The 22281-nt window shown below is 47.7% G+C and overlaps 1 protein-coding gene across 1 annotated transcript in view; it reads left to right on the top strand.

The window, feature by feature from the left end:
* Positions 1-22281, top strand: part of LOC144773867 (tripeptidyl-peptidase 2-like) — a 457098-nt gene that overhangs the window by 188090 nt on the left and 246727 nt on the right. The window lies entirely within an intron of this gene.

Here is a 22281-nt window from a genome sequence, read left to right as displayed (position 1 = left end):
CTCGTGAGGGTTCGGCCTCGAAGTCTTCTTCGGACCATGCTTCAAGATCAAGGAAGAAGCACAGAAAGAGGAGACATGAGTCTCGACGTCACTCAGGTGAGAAGTCGGACACGAGGACGAGGTCGCCCAGGAGGGTTCGTTCGAAGGTGGTCCCGCCGCAGGAGGCTCCGGATCAGGAAGGTGAGGCTTCGCCTTCGAAGTCGTAGGTTCCCTCTCCGGCTCCGGAGTCCAATCCATCTCCGGCGCCTTCACCGGCTCGAGAGGAGGAAGAGGTAGTCCCTGTGGAAGTTGAAGAATCTGCGCATTTTGTTGAGCCGGATTCGATCCCACCTCGAGGTCAGCCTGAGGGTGTTCAACCACCTTTTCCAGCGCCGGGCCAAGACCCTTCAGCGTTCTTGAACGCTATGTATGGTGTGTTCTCAAGGGCGTGGTACCCCTCTGGTGCACCTTCGGGTCCCATGGGTCCTCTGGCATTTAATTTGGGTGTTCCTCATTCATATGCCCCGGCTCCATTCATGCCATTTATGCCAGCCCCATCGACGCTGTGGCAGTTTCCGGCCCCGCCGAGGTCGTCTCCGGCTCATCTGAAGTCGACTGCTCCGAGTAGACATCAGGAGCATACATCTGGGCCTTCGAAGTCGGTACCGACGTCGGTTCCGACTCCGTCGGAGTCGTTGATGGATCCGGTGCCGAGGCGTGTAAAGGAGAGGTCCAGAAGAGAAGCTCAACGTCTCTTGGAGGAACAAAGTTATGCCGACTCTCGCCCTGACTTAGAAGAGGGTGAGCTGGGGGAAGATTGTTTTGAAGAGCTGGCTGATGCCAGTGGCCTGGATTTTTCCCCGGAGTGGGAATTGCCCTCAGGGCATGATGCTCCTTCAAAGGATGTCCAGCCATATCATGTGGTAATGAGGAAGGCTGCGGGACTTTTAAATTTGACATTACCAACAGTTGAATTTAAGTCAAATATTCTAACAGAAGTTCTTCACTCTCCAAGTTCGGCTGTGGAGCCTTTACTTCCATTTAATGAGGCATTAACTGAGCCCATTATGGAGGTGTGGAAGAAGCCGCTCTCTGCTCCTGCTGTATCCAAGAGTGTAGCTAGAAGGTATAGGGTAGCTCCAGAGGACCCTGCATTCTTAACATCTCACCCTTCTCCAGAAAGCCTGGTGATTCAGGCTGCGTGTTCTAAGAAGTCTATAAGTGCATGTCCCCAAGTTCCTGGGGACAAGGAGGCTAAAAAGCAAGATCAGGTGGCCAAGAAAACTTTTTCATCTGCGAGTATGGCCTTGAAGTCTACAAATGCCACTTGTCTCATGGGGAGGTATGTGCACGCACTTAAGGACTCAATGCGTGCTTTGGCTCCTATGATCCCTGAGGAGAACAGGGTTGATTTCGAGGAGGTGTTGTCTGACACCCAAGCAGCGGCACGCCAAGTAATTCAGAGCGGTCTTGACACTGCTGATTCTGTGGCTCGGATTATGGGTACTGCAGTTGCTACGCGAAGATCGGCTTGGCTAAAGTCCTCGGACTTTTCTACTGATGTTCATGCGGCGCTTTTGGATCTGCCTTTTGACGGAGAAGGACTTTTTGGCAAGAAGGCAGATACAGCCCTCGAAAGGTTTAAAGATAGCAGAGCTACTGCCAGGTCTTTGGGCCTTCAAATTAGAGGTGCATCGGCCAGAAAGTTCAGAGGATTTGGACGCTCTTCCTTTCGGAACTTTAGACAAGGTCAGCAGCAGCAACAACAGCAGCAGCAGCAGAACACCTTGTACAGGTCATACAGGGGGAAGCAAAGGGGTCGTCTTTGAGGGCGTCAAACCTCTTCCTCCTCCACCTCCTCCAACCCCCCAGCCACAGAAAAGCAGCCCTAGATCCGCCATTCAGGATCATGTGGGTCCAGTGGGGGGTCGGCTTACCTACTTTCTACGGGATTGGGAATCGGTTACATCAGATCTTTGGGTTCTCAATCTCGTAGAAAGTGGGTATGCCCTTCCCTTTCGGGAATTTCCTCCCAATTACCCTCCTTGCCAAGGTTTTTGCACGGAGGAACATCTGTTGCTTCTACAGGAGGAAGTACAGACTTTGTTAAGAAAGGGTGCGATAGAGGTGGTCCCAGAGCAGGAAAGGGGTCAGGGATGCTACTCCCGGTATTTCCTGATCCCCAAGAAGGATGGCAGACTTCGTCCAATCCTGGATCTCAGGATCTTGAATCTCTATCTGAAACAAGAGAAATTCAAGATGCTCACCCTTGCACAGGTTCTTCAAGCGCTGCTGGAAGAAGACTGGATGGTGTCGCACGACTTGCAGGATTCGTATTTCCACATCCCAATCCTGAATTCGCACAGAAAGTATCTCCGTTTTACGGTGGGATCGCAGCACTACCAGTTTGCGGTCCTTCCGTTTGGTCTTACTACTGCGCCTCGAGTCTTCACCAAGGTGATGGCGGTAGTGGCGGCACATCTCAGGAAGTCGGGGATTCCGGTATTCCCCTATTTGGACGACTGGCTGATCAAAGCAGAGTCATCAGAGAGAGTGCTCCAGCATCTGCAGGATACAACTCAGTTGTTGTACCGTTTGGGTTTTCCGATAAATGTACCCAAGTCTCACCTGGTGCCCTCCCAGCACAACCTGTTCATAGGTGCGGTACTGGACACAACTGTGTTGTGCATTCCCTCCTCCTCAAAGGATTCACGACATACAGGAAATGATTCCTTTATTTTTCAATGGAGCGGTCGTTCCATTACTGAAGTTTCTTCGTCTGCTCGGTCTGATGGCTTCATGCATTCTGTTGGTCAACCATGCATGCTGGCATATGAGGGCGCTCCAGTGGTGCCTCCGCAGGCAGTGGTTTCAACACCAAGGGGATCTCAAGGAGTCAGTGAGGATCTCCAGAGAGGCTGCAGCGGATGTATCTCGGTGGGGCGTGGAAGGCAATCTGTCACAAGGGAAGCCTTTCCATCTGTCTCCATCGGTGGCCACGGTGATAACGGATGCATCCACTCTAGGGTGGGGTGCTCATCTGGGGGATCTGGAGGTCAAGGGTCTTTGGTCTCCAGAGGAAAGGTTGCTTCACATCAACCTTCTAGAATTGCGGGCGATACGTTTGGAGCTCAAGGCCTTCCCCCCTTCCCTTCGCCGTCGGTCAGTGCAAGTCCTCACGGACAACACGACCGCGATGTGGTACATCAACAAGCAGGGAGGAGTGGGGTCGCAGAGTCTCTGCAGGGAGGCTCTGCGGCTCTGGTCTTGGGTTCAGGACCATCAGATTTGTCTGATGGCAAATCATCTGGCCGTGGTTCTGAACGTGCGAGCGGACAGTCGTCGTCAGTTCTCGGCCGACCACGAGTGGAGGCTCCATACAGAGGTTGTTCTCGACATCTTTCGGATGTGGGGAACTCCTCGGGCGGACCGGTTTGCCACTCGCGGGAATGCTCACTGTCCGTTGTTCTGCAGTCTCCAGTATCTGATGCAAGGAGCCTTGGGGGACGCGTTTCAGTTGAGTTGGGGAAATCAACTCCTTTACGCGTTTCCTACCATACCCTTGATCCCTCGGGTTCTGAGGAAGGTTCGCCAAGACCGGGCCCAAGTCATAATGGTCGCCCCGGGTTGGCCAAGAAGGGTGTGGTACACGGATGTTCTCCACCTCTCCTCTCACCCGCCGCTCCGTCTCCCTCTCAGGACAGACCTCCTCTCTCAGATGGAGGGGCAGGTTCTACACCCCCACCTCCAGTCATTACACCTTCATGCCTGGAGATTGAACGGGGCAACCTGATTTCCTTTTCTCTCCCACCTGACGTGGTGGATTTCATCTTGTCAGCCAGGCGTGACTCCACTAAGTCCATCTATTCTTATAGATGGTCAAAATTTGTCACTTGGTGTGGGGAGAAATCTATTGACCCTTTGAGAGCCCATTTGTCTGATGTTCTCCAGTTTGCCCTCTCTCTGGCGCAGCAGGGGCTTGCTGTTGCCACAGTGAAGGGCTATCTTTCAGCGCTGTCGACATTTCTCTGCTTGCCTGACCAGCCGTCTTTTTAAATCTCCTGTGGTTTTAAGGTTTTTGAAGGGCCTCACAAATAAGTTCCCTCCTTCTCCTTTTATTGTGCCTCAATGGGACTTAAATCTTGTCTTGACCTTTTTGATGGGTGCTCCCTTTGAGCCTCTTCACAAATGTCCTATGAGGCTTTTGACTCTTAAGACAGTTTTCCTCGTTGCAATAACCTCGGCAAGGAGGGTAAGTGAGCTTCATGCTCTTAGTTCCAAGCCCCCTTTCTTGACCATTCATGCTGATGGAATGGTTCTTAGGACCAGGACTGCTTTTCTGCCTAAAGTGGTGACTCCTTTCCACCTTGGTCAATCCATTACCCTCCCTACCTTTTATCCTCCCCCACACCCTTCCAAGGAGGAGGAGAGATTACACCGTCTGGACCCCAAAAGGGCGGTGTCCTTTTACCTGGACAGATCTAAAGACTGTTGGTTGGATGATCAGCTCTTCATTGGGTTTGCTGGCTGCAAGAGAGGAAGAGCGGTCCATAAAAGAACTTTGTCAAGATGGATCGTCCTCTGTATAAAGATCTGCTACTCTTTGGCCAGTAAGGAACCTCCAGAGGGTATAAGGGCTCATTCTACAAGAGCAAAATCTTCAACCTCCGCATTGGCTAGAGGTGTTCCTGTAGATGACATTTGTAGGGCGGCAACTTGGTCTTCCCTCCACACTTTCGCGAAGCATTACTGCTTGGATTCCGAAGTGAGGAGGGACGGTCACTTTGCACGCTCTGTTCTCCAGGATTTCCTGGTCTAGAAGAGTGGACACCCTCCTCCGGGAGTGGGGACTGCTGTGGGACTCTATTCACAAGGTGAGGAATCCACACGGCAGATGTATCTATCAGAAGAACAAGTTACTTACCTTCGGTAACGCTTTTTCTGGTAGATACAGTATATGCCTGTGGATTCCTCACTGACCCACCCGCCTCCCCGTTGTCCGCTCTTCTATACCAGAGAATCTGTGTTGTAAATATTTTATGGTCAAGGAAAATGTATTATTTCAAATGTTTTCTTATATTTACTTTGCACTGTGTGTTTTACCTTAGCTATTGTATACTGTGTATACTATGTATATATCTACTGTCATTGGTCCGTCCGTGTGCCTCGAAGGCACGGAAAAAAGGGCGGAACTGATGTCATCAAGCCGGCGTGGGCCTATTATGGGCGTCGGTGACGTCAGCGGAGTCGCGAGCGATGCCGTGCCTCTATGACGTCCACGTCGGCGCGAAGCTACGAAAAGAATTTCCGAATGTTGCTGACGCAAGGGGGATATTCACAAGGTGAGGAATCCACAGGCAGAGACTGTATCTACCAGAAAAAGCGTTACCGAAGGTAAGTAACTTGTTCATCTCCAGTAATAGGAATATTTATTTATTTATTTATTTATAGGTTTGTATAGCGCTATGAATAGACCCCCGAAGGGGTATCTCCGCGCTTTGACACCAGGAATCGAGGAGCTAAAACAGAAATCCACAGAAAATATGCTTTATGACCAGGGAACTAATCTGAAAACCGAGAATAGATGTTCAGCATAAGCTGAACAGAAAGGTTTTCAGCCTTTTCCTGAATTCAAGATGGTTCCTGCATAGTTTTAGAGGAAGCGGGAGGGAGTTCCAAAAACTTGGACCCACCACTGACAGGGCCCTACCTCCTTGTCTTGCTTTGGTAATTTTAGGAATATTTAGCAGAAGCTGTTCACTGGACCTAAGGGTACGGATAGGAGCGTATGGAACAAATTTTTTTGCCAAATATTCTGGTCCCAAGTCATTTAGGCCTTTATGGATTATACAGCCGATCTTAAACTTCACTCGTTGCCGGACTGGCAACCAGTGTAGTGTCTGCAGTAAAGGTCTTGAAGGAGACCTGGGAGGTGCATTAAGCACCAGCCTTGCAGCTGTATTTTGAACCACCTGTAGGCGGTTAAGATCCTCTTCATTAGCTCCTGCCATAAGACCATTGCAGTAATCAAGACGACTGATAATCAGAGCCTGAACCAGAGTTCTCCTATGAAGGTCAGGGAGGAAAGGAAAAACCCTCCGGAGGAGACCTATTACGTGGAAACATGTTCCCACAGTAATGGAGACATGATGTTTCATGGTCAGCTCCGGCTCAAATCTGACCCCCAGATTCTTGATCACTGCCTTGGGCTCAGGGACTGGTCCCAGATCGGGGGGCCACCAGTCAGGAGACCATTGGACCTTTACATCACCGAAAAGCATAACCTCCGTTTTTCCAACGTTACATTGGAGGAAATTGGAGGACATCCACCTAGCAACTGCCTTCATTCCATCGGAGAAAGATTGTATTATCTCCGGTGTAAGATGTTTAAAAGGGAAGAGCAGCTGCGTATCATCAGCATATGACACTGGATGGAATCCGTAAGCTCTGGTAACATCTGCCAAAGGGGCCACATAGATATTGAACAAGGTAGGGCTCAAACACGAGCCCTGCGGGACCCCCTTGGTGATGTTAACCTCCTCCGACCTAAAATCACCCATGGTGACAGATTGGGTGCGGTTGGAGAGAAAGCTTCTGATCCATTCCAGTGCCATACCACCGATTCCACTCTCAGACAGGCGTTCGATAAGGATGTTGTGAGAGATAGTATCGAACGCTGCCGATAAATCTAGCAGTACCAGGATCACAGAAAAACCTTTGTCCTGGTACAGCCGAAGGTCGTCTGTTATCGACAGCAAGGCCGTCTCGGTGCTGTATTTTGGCCTAAAACCTGACTGAGATGGATCGAGGCAGCCAGATTGTTCCAAGTAGGTGGATAGATGTTTATTTAAATGCTTTTCAGTGATTTTCCCTAAGAATGGTAGAAGGGAAATAGGTCTAAGATTAGACAAATTGGTCCATGGAATTGAAGAATTCTTCCTGATCGGTCTGACAAGAGCTTTTTTCCAGCATTGTGGGACTACTCCAGATGTCAATGAGAGGTTTACTAGCCTCTGGACATCAGGACCCAGTATGCTCCCTAGTGGACCCATAAGTCTAGCTGGGAGCCGGTCTGCCGGACTTCCACTTTTTATTTCCATAGTTAGACTTAGGACCTCACTCAGTGAGATTTCTGGGAATTCATTAAAGGAATGAGACGTTATAACTTTGGTGGCTGATCTGTGCATCACAGTAGAATGGTCTTGACTACTATCATCAATATTTGTAGTCTCAATTCTCCTGTAGATGGCGTCAATTTTATCAGAGAAGAAACTTGATATGCTGTCACAAAGATGTTGTGAAGCCATGTCTGCACTTTCGCAAGCAACAGGCTTCATAAAAGTGTTGACTATCTGGTACAAGGTCTTAGGGTCATTACCAGCAGCCTCTAACTGAGCTGTAATATAATGTTTGCGAGCAGACCGTATGGCTTTGTGATAGGTTTGAAGAGCCATCCTATAGTTAACCTTGTCCCCATCCAAATGAGAGGTTCTCCATGTCTTCTCAAATTTCCTAGCTGTGCGTTTTAAACTGCGTAAATCTTCTGAATACCAAACTTCATGTTTCTTAGTGGGGCTGGTTTTAAAGGTCCTTATTGGGGCAAGTTGTTCTACAACGTCACCAATTGCTAGGTCCCACTTCAAAAGTGCACTATTTATGTCCTCCGAACCTACGACAGAGGGGGAGCGGTATGTTCGCTCAAAAGTAATATTAGTGATTTTATGCCACTGCCTTCGTTTGGATGGAATATGGGCATGTACAGTGGGTCGCGGAGTACTTATAGGCATAAAAAACTCAAGCAAAAAATGATCAGTCCAAGGATATTGTTTGGGTGTGTTGCATTTGATGCCAGGGAAATTGGCAATAATCATGTCCAGAGTATGTCCCGCTTGATGAGTGGGTCCACTATTATATTGTTTAAGTCCCAGAAGAGAGATATCAGTCATAAAAGATTGTACCTCCTTATTATTTTCTTCCTCGCTGTGAATATTAAAATCCCCCAGTAGTAGGAAGTCTTTATCTGTGCTAATATGTAATGCAATTGCTTCTACCAGCAACTTGGGCATATTTTTCAAAGGGCCCGGTGGACGATAAACCAAGGCTCCTTTCCTACTACATTTAGTGGATGAATCAATCCTAAATATCATCAGCTCAAAATCAGTGGTACAACATTGGTCCAAGATGGAGACAGAGATATCGTCTTTGAATACGATTGCTATCCCGCCACCAGTTTTTATAGGTCTATCCTGTCTGACAATCTTATAGCCCATTGGTATACCAAGAGTAATAGCGGGGGTGGTGTGAGGTTTGAGCCATGTTTCGGTTAAGAAACATATATCTGGCTTATAAGTGGAAATGAGATCCCACACCTCTGCTGAATGTTTAACTAAGGACCTTATATTACACAATAGGTAGCTATCCCCGTAGTTCTGAGTAGTCGCAATGTTGTCTAAACCATGTTGGTGGGAAACACTATGCGTTAAGAATTGTGTATGGCAAGACCTACACGTAAAAGGGCCCTCAGGGCAGCAATGAGATAATGGGGAACAGTTAGTAGAAAACAGCTTAGGGCGTAAGTGGCGTAAGGTGTGTGAGAGATAGACCCGCCTGGTTCCTGTAGTATCACCAGTCGGGAATGCCATAGCCCCTAGCCACGTCCTGTCGCGGACGGGCGCAGACGGGCTTCTCTCTGGCGCGTCTCAGGCGCTTCGCTGCGCGCGACCGCTGCGCGCTTGCTGTGACGAGGGGGCTAAATACCTCCCAAGGTGCAGCAGACTAGAGCGCTAACCGCTCTGTGCTCGCGGAAGTGATCTGGCTCTGCCTGACCCGCCCTCCGCTCAAACGGCACTGGTTGCCGCGTCGGACCGGGGCGGGCAGGACAAGAGATCGAGCACAGGTTAGGTAAGATTGTAAATACCAGTTTTATATAGCTGCGTATAGCGCTACTAGCAATCAGCAATGACTATACACAGTTTTAGGAAAGGAACACTATTTAAAACAATTCAATTTTACAGTTTTAAAATCACTTGTAAAATACACATTTGCAGCGTAAGTCTATTGCTCTCCAACCAAGCGTCAGCGGGTCGGGGAGACACTGCCACCGTCCTCCCTACCGCAAATGCCGCCTGCTCCTCGCTGCCTAAATACCTCCCAAGGTGCAGCAGACTAGAGCGCTAACCGCTCTGTGCTCGCGGAAGTGACCTGGCTCTGCCTGACCCGCCCTCCGCTCAAACGGCACTGGTTGCCGCGTCGGACCGGGGCGGGCAGGACAAGAGATCGAGCACAGGTTAGGTAAGATTGTAAATACCAGTTTTATATAGCTGCGTATAGCGCTACTAGCAATCAGCAATGACTATACACAGTTTTAGGAAAGGAACACTATTTAAAACAATTCAATTTTACAGTTTTAAAATCACTTGTAAAATACACATTTGCAGCGTAAGTCTATTGCTCTCCAACCAAGCGTCAGCGGGTCGGGGAGACACTGCCACCGTCCTCCCTACCGCAAATGCCGCCTGCTCCTCGCTGCCTAAATACCTCCCAAGGTGCAGCAGACTAGAGCGCTAACCGCTCTGTGCTCGCGGAAGTGACCTGGCTCTGCCTGACCCGCCCTCCGCTCAAACGGCACTGGTTGCCGCGTCGGACCGGGGCGGGCAGGACAAGAGATCGAGCACAGGTTAGGTAAGATTGTAAATACCAGTTTTATATAGCTGCGTATAGCGCTACTAGCAATCAGCAATGACTATACACAGTTTTAGGAAAGGAACACTATTTAAAACAATTCAATTTTACAGTTTTAAAATCACTTGTAAAATACACATTTGCAGCGTAAGTCTATTGCTCTCCAACCAAGCGTCAGCGGGTCGGGGAGACACTGCCACCGTCCTCCCTACCGCAAATGCCGCCTGCTCCTCGCTGCCTAAATACCTCCCAAGGTGCAGCAGACTAGAGCGCTAACCGCTCTGTGCTCGCGGAAGTGACCTGGCTCTGCCTGACCCGCCCTCCGCTCAAACGGCACTGGTTGCCGCGTCGGACCGGGGCGGGCAGGACAAGAGATCGAGCACAGGTTAGGTAAGATTGTAAATACCAGTTTTATATAGCTGCGTATAGCGCTACTAGCAATCAGCAATGACTATACACAGTTTTAGGAAAGGAACACTATTTAAAACAATTCAATTTTACAGTTTTAAAATCACTTGTAAAATACACATTTGCAGCGTAAGTCTATTGCTCTCCAACCAAGCGTCAGCGGGTCGGGGAGACACTGCCACCGTCCTCCCTACCGCAAATGCCGCCTGCTCCTCGCTGCCTAAATACCTCCCAAGGTGCAGCAGACTAGAGCGCTAACCGCTCTGTGCTCGCGGAAGTGACCTGGCTCTGCCTGACCCGCCCTCCGCTCAAACGGCACTGGTTGCCGCGTCGGACCGGGGCGGGCAGGACAAGAGATCGAGCACAGGTTAGGTAAGATTGTAAATACCAGTTTTATATAGCTGCGTATAGCGCTACTAGCAATCAGCAATGACTATACACAGTTTTAGGAAAGGAACACTATTTAAAACAATTCAATTTTACAGTTTTAAAATCACTTGTAAAATACACATTTGCAGCGTAAGTCTATTGCTCTCCAACCAAGCGTCAGCGGGTCGGGGAGACACTGCCACCGTCCTCCCTACCGCCTACATACATATCCTATGTTTCTTGTGATTTGTTTTTTGTTGGAAAATAGATCCATAAAAATGTAAAATGGGGTTCACTGAATGTAGTTTACATTGCGATTACTCATGCCTTTCTCCTGGTTTTCAGTGAAGGGGTGCCCATTCACACCCCATTTTGGCCAGGGCAAAGTAAGCAATTAATCCAGCATACTATGATTTATTGTAATTGTAGGTTCCTTATTTGGTAGTACAAAGTACATTACTTCCTCACACCTGTAGAAGCAAACTTTCATATTACCAAGGTATTTTCGGTCACTGCAATGTTTAACACCATGATTGGCATGCATTAGTTTTGTTTCCTTGTTCCTTTCAAACAAGGGGGATTAGGACACACTAGCACTCCTCTTTTTCTGTCACTTTCTAACTTTGCAGCAGCATGATGATTCAGTCCTTAAAACCTGGTTTGTTAAGCAAACTCCTCTCCCTAGGGCCTAATTTGACTTTTCCCATCAATTCAGCCAGTATCTAGAATTTTCAGAACATATGCTGCAGTAGGTTACATGCTTTGCACACTCCTTCCATCTAGTGTTTTACTTGGATGTTGCAAGTTGCCCCAGTATTGGAACTTTCATAGATTCCCATGCTTTGTATCATTCCCCGTCGTCGGAATGGGAGCCTCGGTAGTATAAAAAACCATAGAAACAAAAGAGAAACTTAGGCCTAGGCCTCATCTCCTTTTGTATCCTATCACCCTCTTTTTGTAAAAAGAGACCAAACTTTTGCCAGGACCAATCAGAGCAGCCTCACCCTCTGGAACCTTCCTGAGAGAGCTCAGAGCCTCAGATTTTTCTACCGCACGTTGTGCTAGGGAGTCTCCACTGAGCTCTGCTCAGCTTTTCATTCTACTTCTGGATTTCTTCAAGTTTCTACTGGATCAACATGTCTGACAAGGAGAAGAAGGCCTTGTTCAGGGCCTGTGCCTCTTGTGGGAAAAAACGTCTTTGTTCGAGGCATATGGGCTGCAGATGGTACATTTATGAATAGATCGCCATCTGGTGTTGGGCTCGGATGATTGCACTTGTTTTTCTTCTGGAGAAGTCTTTGTCGTCATAGATGACTCCTCCTCTTGGTGTTAGTGCGCATGGGCATCGGCTCCATCCTTAGATTGTTTTTTTCCGCCATCGGGTTCGGATGAGGATCGAAGCGCTCCGGACCGACTTCGATAAAGAAGGCTATATTCGGCGCGTAACCCTTTCCAATTCGACGGTATTGTTATCGAACGCGACTTCACTTCCATACCGACGCGTTTCGAAGGACGACGACTACGAGAAAATCGACGTAGTCCAGCCCGGGGTCCATGGAAAGGACTCCATTCAAAAAATGTCCAACGTGTGGTGCTAAGTTCCCACACAAGGACCTACACGAGGTATGCAACCTCTGCTTGTCCCCTGAACACGAATCCAGGGACTGTGAGGCCTGTGCAGCGTTCTCTTCAAAATCGACGATTAGAAACCGTCGAGCCCGAAGACACGAGGTATCGAGAATCCAGTCACAGGCAATCCCGGAGCTGTTTGAGGACCAGCACCCAGAAGAGGAGGAAGAAGAGGCCGACGAGGCGGGGTCTGAAGCGGACGAGTCCGACGTCGAGGAAATCGACGTCCAACAAACCGTGAGTGACGACGTCCCTTTACCAAAAAACAGACCCCGCACGGTGTCGACCCCGCCTTCGAGCCCGGTCAGACAACCGAAAAAAGTTTCCGACGCCCCGCCTTCGAGCCCGGCAACGAAACCGAAACACTCGGTCTCCCATCATGGCGGCTCCGATAAACGGACCACATCGACACCGAAGCTCCAAGTAAAGGAAAGCTCGAAGTCGAAGCAGTCCATGTCGACACCGAAACATGTTTCCACGTCGAAAACACCCTCGACACCGGGGACATCTTCGATACCGAAGACATCGGATCCTAATAAAATCTCGGTGCCGAAAATACAAATGGACAGTCAGAAGAAAAAACACCTTTCGGACCCGAAAACTGCGGTACCGACACAGGAATACAAGACCGATCCTAAACAAAAGACTCTGTTTATTGATCCAAAAACTGGCAAGGTAGTCACAGAACTACCTAAAAAGAGGAAGAATGAACATTCGGACGACAAAACTCATCCGAAGAAGAGAACAATGGGGACAAATACAACTCCTCCCCATTCTCCAAAACCTAGACACACACCATCTTCTCCTCTTCCTCACAATAGAACAAATATTCCTCCCACACGACCATCTACACCTACAACAGATGTAGAGAGCGACACAGGGGAGGGGGAACATCCTGGGGATGATGAAGACACAATCCCAGAGGAGGCAGACCCATGGGAAGAGTACAATGTAGGGTCAGATAACGATAACGACCCTGAATTGTATCCTTCAAAACCCTCACCTCCTGATGATAATACTGGGTTTGCGCAACTCATTAATAGAGCAGCAACATATCACAAGGTAGAACTACACGCAGAACCTCAAATAGAGGATTTCTTATTAGAAACACTACCTACTGCACAAAGGACATCAGGAACACTACCAATGCTTAAGGGCCTTCTCAGTCATACATCAGAGATATTCAAAGACCCAGTGAGGGCTAGGGTACTGAACCCAAGAATCGATAAAAAATATAGGGCAGCTCCAAAAGACCCAATATACATTAAAGGACAAATTCCTCTAGACTCACTAGTGGTCACAAACGCTCGTAAGAGAGCAAACTCTTTATCTACAGGAGAAGCTCCACCTCCTGACAAAGAGTCTAAGCTAATAGATGCCTCTGGCAAGAGAGTAGCATCTCAAGCGGCAAACAGCTGGCGCATAGCTAATACGCAAGCACTACTTGCAAGATATGACAGAGCGCATTATGATGAGTTAGAAAAACTCATCACACATCTCCCTAAAGAACATCAAAAGAGGGCAGATCAACTCATACAAGAAGGGAAGTTAATTACTAACACTTCAATAAAGTGCGCCCTAGACGCGGCAGACACTGCAGCAAGATCTACAAACACAAGCATCATGTTAAGGAGACATGCATGGCTCAGGGTACTGCCGCAAACAATTTCTGTCTGTCCACCAATACAAATCCCTTCTTGGGTCGATGTCATCCTGCATACCATTGGTACCACATTGCAGGCTGCGAATGCGTCCTCTGCAGGAGGAGCTAGACAAGCAATGGCGCCAGGCAGAGGGGTCATTCAACGACAAGGTGGTGGTGACAGCAGCGATGAGACAGGCGAGCAAATGGTGGCTTCTAAAAAGCAATATCGCCCAGGGTCTAACATTCAGGAGTTCACCTTCACCCATGGTACTGACCACAGACGCTTCACTGGAGAGCTGGGGTGCAGTTCTCCGAGAGCTTCAAGTCAGTGGCCACTGGAGTCCAGGACAGCGCCAGTGCCATATCAATTTCCTGGAACTGACGGCCATTCGGTTGGCCTTGCAAGCTTTTCTGCCCAGAGTTCGCAACCATTCAGTGCTGGTCCGGACGGACAATACGACGGCCATGCACTACGTCAACAAACAAGGAGGCACCAAATCGCTGACTCTGTCCGCAGAAGCTCAGCGGATTTGGGATTTTGCGATTCTGAACAACATCACTCTGAAAGCCGAACACCTGGCGGGAACTCTCAATGTCAAGGCGGATGCCTTGAGTCGACAGACGGAGGTGACTCACGAGTGGGAGTTGAATCAAACCATTCTGGACAGGGTGTTCTCAGTCTGGGGGACACCAACCATCGACCTCTTTGCTTCACCGGAGAACGCCAAATGCCGGTTCTACGCAAGCAAAGTTCACCATCAGGGGTCCCTGGGGAACGCTCTTTCGATGGCTTGGTACAGCGCATTCTTTTACGCTTTTCCTCCAATTCCCCTCATTCCTCGAGTCCTCAGGAAATTGAAGGCGGAGCCCTGCAAGATGATTCTAATTGCTCCAGCATGGCCCAGACAATTCTGGTACACCGAGCTTCTGAGGCTCTCCCGAGCTCCTCCGATTCACTTCCAACCCATTCCGTCCCTGTTGTCCAGGAATCAGGGGCAGGTTTACCATCCGGATCCGACATCACTCCACTTGACAGCGTGGCTCCTGAACACAGAGAGTTCGGTCATCTAATGCTCTCTCAGGAATGCCGGGAGGTCCTAGCTCATGCCCGAGCACCAAGTACCAATAAGACTTACAAGGCGAAATGGAAAAGATTCTGCCTGTGGTGTCAACGTAAAGGTCTCCATCCTTACACTTCCCAACCCCATCAATTGTTGCCATACTTACTATCTCTGGCTAAGTCGGGGTTGGCACATTCATCTGTAAAGGTACATCTGGCGGCCATATCGAGGTATCGACGCAATTCTTCGGGTCCGTCCTTATGGTCCTCTAGGGTTGTCAAACAATTCTTGAAGGGATTATTCCGGATGTATCCTCCAGTTCGTCCTCCTCCACCAGTGTGGCAGCTCAACCTGGTCTTGGCGCAACTCATGAAGGCTCCGTTTGAGCCTGTGCACAAAGCAGACTTAAAGTTCTTGTCTTGGAAGCTGGCCCTCCTGGTGGCTCTCACATCAGCGAGACGAGTGAGTGAGCTTCAAGCACTCTCCATAGTGCATCCATTTTTGCAATTTAAAAAGGAGGTTCTTATCCTTCGGACCAATCCAAAATTTATACCGAAGGTACCATCGGAGTTTCACTTAAATGAACCCTTGATTCTGAAATCTTTCTTTCCGCACCCTTCTACGCCTGCGGAACGCACGCTCCATTCTTTGGACGTTCAGAGATGCTTAAAGTTCTACTTGGAGCGCACACGTCCTTTTCGGAAGACGACTCAGTTGTTTGTGTCCTACAGTGCACCACGAAAGGGATTGCCTTTGGCAAAGAGTGGCATTTCCCGCTGGATCTCCAGTGCGATTCAGTTCTGTCATCAGGAAGCTGGCAAGCCACTGGATGGCAGAGTCAGGGCACATTCCACGAGATCAGTGGCATCATCAGTGGCTCTCTTTTCAGGAGTGGCCATTAAGGACATATGCAGGGCAGCAACGTGGAGCAGTACTCATACCTTCACGAAACACTACTGCCTGGAGTCTGCAGGACGAGACGACGCGGCTGTTGGTCAAGCAGTCCTGCGGAATCTTTTTCATTGAGAGGTGAGCTTTCCCTACGATCCCTCCAGCCTGGTGAGCACATTTGGTTTGTTTTGCTATGCTTTATGTATTGCTTATATGGTTATGTGATGCCATGTAAGTACAAAATGTGTTCTTCGTAATTTACTGCTAGCTACTCTGATACAAAGCATGGGAATCTATGAAAGTTCCAATACTGGGGCAAGAAAACAAGTTACTTACCTGTAACTTTGGTTTCCCAGTATTGGTAACTTTCATAGATTCCCATGCGCCCGCCCGCCTCCCCGGGGAAAGCTCAGCCTGGTTACAGAGTTAGTGGCGGTTTGCACAACGGCTACGAAAATCTGAGGCTCTGAGCTCTCTCAGGAAGGTTCCAGAGGGTGAGGCTGCTCTGATTGGTCCTGGCAAAAGTTTGGTCTCTTTTTACAAAAAGAGGGTGATAGGATACAAAAGGAGATGAGGCCTAGGCCTAAGTTTCTCTTTTGTTTCTATGGTTTTTTATACTACCGAGGCTCCCATTCCGACGACTGGGAATGATACAAAGCATGGGAATCTATGAAAGTTACCAATACTGGGGAACCAAAGTTACAGGTAAGTAACTTGTTTTCTTGCTTTTCTTCAAGGTAAAGATTGGTTTTCAAGTTTACTTGTGATCCCTGAAAATACAATACATATGGACAAGAACTCTGATTTCAGTCAGTCAGTCAGTTAAAGATCTTTATTCTGCTTAATGACAGCCATAAAAGAACAGATAAAAACATTGTTTAACAGTGATAAACATGATATAATTTCAATCAACCTAATAAATACCCAGGAATTCATTTTCCAACAATATTACGGAGTCGGACTGCAGAGAAGATATACTTATAAACCATAAGAAAAAGTGAATTCATTGTTTAAAAGAAGTAGGTTGGCATAATGCAGGTTGACCCTTTCTAATGTTTAAAAATATTAATTGTTTTAAAAAAGTGCGTCTCTGATTAAGATAGCGTTAACAAAAAAACATAAAATGCAAAGTGCTCTGTGCAGAAATTGAGTTACATGGACACTTGTCTAATTTAGCATCACAATATACATCACGTGGGTACGAAACCAGCAAATTAGCAATACCCATCCTGAACCTGATCAAATATATCCTTTTTGCTTGGTTAAAATAAAAAGAAAGATAAGATTCAATTTGTGGGGAGCTAATTAACAATGAATGCTCTTCAACCCTTTTTTGGCCATCTCTTGGCTATCTCTTACATGCTTAAAAAAAAAAAAAAGGAAAGTCACTTTTAAGCTTGGCTTTAGGAATTGCAGATATGTTTCTGGGACTATTAAAGCAATCCTGCAATCCCAGCTTCTCCAATTGATCTTACAAATAGGAGAGCCAAGGAATTTTTTTTTTGCATAGTCCAATTTCAAACAATCTAAAATTGTATCACCATTCAGGGCTGGTTCCTCTTTTACCCAGATGCTGCGCCAATTGCATACGAAAAGATAATGGTGTTACACCTAATTCGTTATGACACATAGTGGCAGAGGTACTTTTGGGTAGTGTCAACACACGTTTTAACATTATATTCTCTACTCTCTGGAGGCCCGATGTGTTAATACAGCCCCAGACAGTAGTGCAGTACTAGGGTTGAAACGTCGACGAGTATCCCACGGACCAGTTAAAAGATTCTGCGATGAAACTGACTCATCCAGTCCGCAGCTCTATTAAAAAAACGTGTATCTCTGGCCATTACCCCTGTATAATTCCCCCTCCCTTCTCGCAATCTTTGTATATATTTGACACCACCGCTGAATCACTGAGCACAAAATGTCACCTTTTGCACACTATATGTTGTTTTGACAGCTTTATGAAAAAAGTAATTTTGGGTATTTATGAATGATGCAATTTATAAAAGCTCATATAAATACCGTTGATGGTCGTTGTTTGTGTTGTTTAAAGTAATTGATCACTCTTGTTAATAGATCAATGATCAAGTCAATTGTTTGAAGAAATAATCACCCGACAGAACCAATTGTGTATCTTTTGTATAACTGCACAAGTTCTGAGGGATACTGGGTTACCCCATTGTTACTAAACTACAGTAGTCATATCAGCATTGGTCTTTAACTCTGAACTGCCAAGGAACCATGAGAAATCAAACTGTTTAACCTATTGGGCTTTTAAAAACGAGAAGTCCATTTGTTGCAGGAGGGAATTTTAGTGGACTGACTACGAGATGCAGTTCCAAATCTCTCCTGAGTCATCGAAGGTGTCAAGGGTACATACTCCCAACTGAGAGAAGGGAAGCCATCCTTTTTCCTGGAAGGCCAAACAGTGGATTCCAGAAAATGAACTTGGACTTTGGAGAGTAACCACCTCCAGTGCCCTTAGTGAAGCCCTGTCCCAGGACAGAGGATCTTCTTCCAGGGTTTGACCTCAGCAGGCATCTCCATTCTGTGGCAAGGATTGGCTTGAGTCCTGAGGAAGCACAGAATAGGCCTAGTCAGTCTGCACCCACTACTACCCCATAGACTACTCGGCATATATTGCCTCCAAAAGGCCTATACACTAGCTCGTCAGGCCTTGATGCTGAGAGACCCTTTCTCTGCACAGAGATCTACTCGCAACTGCCTTGGAACCAAGGTCAATGCTGAAGCCAGATTTGAAACAGGCCTTGTCATCTATTTGAGCCTATACATCACAATAACAAGAGAAGCCTTATGTTGAACAAAGCCACATTTACATTGATAATGTTACAGGACACATACTTGCACATCCCCCAAAGCAGACTCTGGTGGGGCAAGTATGTTCAAAGAAAAGAAAGCTTGCTTTCGAAAAGACTATATACCTTAGGAAGTCAGTTCTTAACTTATAGCAAGGAAAAATAAGTCTAGAGATCCCAGATCTCCATCACCATGTCAGTCACTGGTGCGCTGTCAATCACCAACGCATTGCAGCACACGGTCTCTGACCCTGAGCAAGTATTAAACATTTCTCATCCATATAGAGCCTGTCTCTATAGACAATGATGATGACCCTTGGCACTACTATTCCATGGACATGTAATTTTTAGAAGAAATCCTCTTTGAAGACACAGCTATTAAAATGTTCCCAACCCAACGACACCACAGCATAAACTACATGTGCTGGAGAAGGAAATCAAATTTTTAAAGGAGATGATCTTAAAAATGTGATGTTCATGTATATTTCATCTTATGCTAAAAAGCATGACTAAGTGTGCCGCAGAAAACATTTAAGGACACATTAAAAAATAAGGTTTTTCATACTGAGACGGAGAAGTAGAAAGAAGTACTGGAAGATCCCTTATACCTTAGAAGTTATGTGCTACCAGATTGCCTGGTTGTTCAAACAGCCTGGGAGAGGGCATTCACTTGGAACACATTTAATACCACACTGTTGGACAAACAAAATCTAGACATAGATGCAGTTGGTAAGAGAGAAGCGGTTAGTGTAGTCGCACAATGGTGCATCTACACTTCGGTGGACCCTTTGTCTGAACTTTCCTCCCATCACGGGGGACAAAATTAAGGCCTATACTCGCACCCCGACGATTAAAGAAAGTAGAGGAAACCAAATTTTTACCTGTATTTTGATTAATGTTAGATCGTTGGTAAGGCATAGTGTGGAATGTGCTGAGTTGATTCTCGATTTGAATGCACATATAGCCTTTATCACTGAGACCTGGACGGACGCTGCATCTGGTCCTGACTTGGTGAAGGCCACACCGCCAAATTACCTCCACTATGTCCTTGACAGGCCAGGGAAGAGGGGTGGAGGTCTGGCAATTATTTATCAATCTTCTATTCAGGGACATTTCTTTCCAGCTACCTCCAGGGCATGTGAGGCCCTGGGGTTTAAATTGGATCTCTCCAACCATTGCACATTTAAAGGCTGCCTCCTTTACAGACCCCCTGGGTCGAAGGCCCGTTTTCTTGACACAGTTGGTAGCTTCTTAAAGGAAGCCCTGTGTGCCAACTCTTATACCGTCCTGGGTGATTTTAATTTTAATTTAGAAGACACCACTGATGCCAACACTATGGCCTTAGCTGATGTGATGTCTGCGGGGGGCCTGATTCAGTCGGTAGTAGGGCCAACCCATCAGGCGGGCCATACACTAGACGGGATATTTTCCAGCAATCCCGATCTGACATTCTCGAATGCTCAACCTCTGCCCTGGCCTGACCATCGAGTGGTGCTGTTTTCCATCCTCAGCCCACGGATTAAGTCGTCTTTGGGTGAGGGGCAAGCAAGTAGGATGTGTAGGGCGTGGAAAAATATCGACGGGGCGGCTCTGGAGGAGTTGCTCCTGGCCTCTGGCCCGGCCCTGCCGGCGGATGTAGACACAGCCACCGCCAAGTATACGGAGTGGATTAATGAGGCCTGTTACAAGTTGGCCCCTCCTAAGAGATGCAGACCCACCAGGCGGGTTACATCGGCTCCCTGGTACACTGATGCGCTTAGAGAGGCCAAAATAGTATGCAAAAAATTAGAACGGCTCTGGCGAGCTAATTATACTGAGACTGACAAAGAGAGACAAAAAATGTGTCAAAGGGCCTACAAAGACGATATTAGAAAAGCAAAGAGTGTCTACTTCACGGAACGTATTGAGAATGCCAAAAACTCTTCTAAGGAACTTTTCGAGACAGTGACTAGTCTGGCTTCTCCCAAATCCGTGATTGTGCCACCTAATATAGAACTTTGCGAATCACTAGCAAGTTTTTTTCTGAGCAAAGTTCATTCAATCTTTACGTCTCTTGAACCTTTGGTGGCCCAGAGTCTCTTACAGATGCCCCATAGGAACAGTTCGGTTGGACCACCGGCAGCTAAATTCTTGGCCTTTGAGCCAGTTGGGACAGATGAGGTATTGAAACTTTTGTTGGCCACTAAATCGGGCTCACCCCAGGACCCCTGCCCGACCGCAATCGCAAAGCTAGCAGCAGTTCCTATTGCGGACCACTTGGCCAGCATTTACAATCTAATGTTTGAGAGAGGGGAGTTCCCTAAACTATGGAAGCGGGCCTCCATTCACCCACTTCTTAAAAAACCATCCCTTGACATTACAGACCCCAACAGCTATAGGCCAATCTCCAGGCTGCCACTACCAGCTAAAATGGTCGAGAAAATTATGAACTCCCAGCTCTGTTCTTTCCTGCGTAACTCCAAGGGTCTGGATCTAGCTCAACATGGGTTCAGGGAGGGTCACAGTACCGAGACCGCTCTTATAAAATCCACAGAGGAGGTCCAGAAGGTACTGGATGAAGGTGGCCAGGCAGTGCTGATCCTTTTGGACCTATCGGCGGCCTTCGATACGGTCCACCATGCTTTGCTGGTGGATCGTTTGGAGGGCTGCGGGGTCCAGGGTCAAGCACTTAACCTCCTGAAAGCCTTTTTAACAGACCGGGTACAAGTGGTGGCAATGGGGAAGTTCGAATCAAGACCTTTCCAACTCCCAGGGGGGGTCCCGCAGGGATCCTCCCTTAGCCCCACTTTATTTAACATCTATGTATCATCCCTGGCCCCGGTGATCAGATCCTTTGGATTCGAGCTAACATCTTACGCGGACGACACCCAGATTGTGGTCTCGGTGCTCCCGGTGACAGATGTGGCGGTGGCAGGCAGGTTTCAGGAATGTATGTCAGCAGTCAGTTCCTGGATGGCTAAAAGCTGTTTAAAACTTAACTCCTCCAAGACTGAGGTGGTTATCTTTGGGTCAAATACCAATCTCTGGGGCCCCAGCTGGTGGCCTAATGATATGGGACCACCACCTTGCCCGGCCTCGAAGGTGAAGAATCTGGGTGTCATAATCGACAGCCAACTCTCCTTCAAACCCTAAGTCAAGGCACTGAGCTCCTCCATACACTGGACCCTGAAAATTATTAGGAAGGTCCTCCCCTTCCTACCAGAGGGAAGCAGAAAGACGGTGGTGACCGCTCTCGTACTTTCACGCATTGACTATTGCAATAGCCTTCTCCTCGAGGCACAACAGGGGGTGCTCAACAAACTTCAGGTCCTACAAAATGCGGCCGCTCGCCTGATTGGGGGTCTGCCCAAGTTTTCCTCAGTCACCAAGGAGCTGGAGAAGCTGCACTGGCTCCCGGTGCGGAAGCGGATTCTGTTCAAGGCCCTCTGTATAGTCTTTAAGGCATTACATGGTCTTGGCCCTCAGTTTCTTCAGGACCGCTTTCAATGGTACAGACCAGGTAGACAACTTAGGTCGGCCAGTTTAGGGCTGGTTAAAACGACCCGGATCAGGAAGGTGCGTTGGGGCGGAAGGAGTTTCTTTAGGGGAGCAGAGGTGGCATGGAACTCCCTCCCTCTTTCCCTTAAACAGAACGAGAATCTGCTGGCATTCAGAAGGGACCTAAAAACATGGCTCTTTTCCCTCTAGGTCTTGAAAACTTTCCCCCTAGGGACTATCACTTCAGCGCCAGGACACCGAGTGGTAACAGCGCGCTTTATAAGTGTTATAATAAATAAATAAATAAAATAAATAAATAAATATG

Source organism: Lissotriton helveticus, chromosome 8 (assembly GCF_964261635.1).
Source record: "Lissotriton helveticus chromosome 8, aLisHel1.1, whole genome shotgun sequence".
Classification (NCBI taxonomy): domain Eukaryota; kingdom Metazoa; phylum Chordata; class Amphibia; order Caudata; family Salamandridae; genus Lissotriton; species Lissotriton helveticus.
This window is presented reverse-complemented; position numbering and strand designations above follow the sequence as displayed.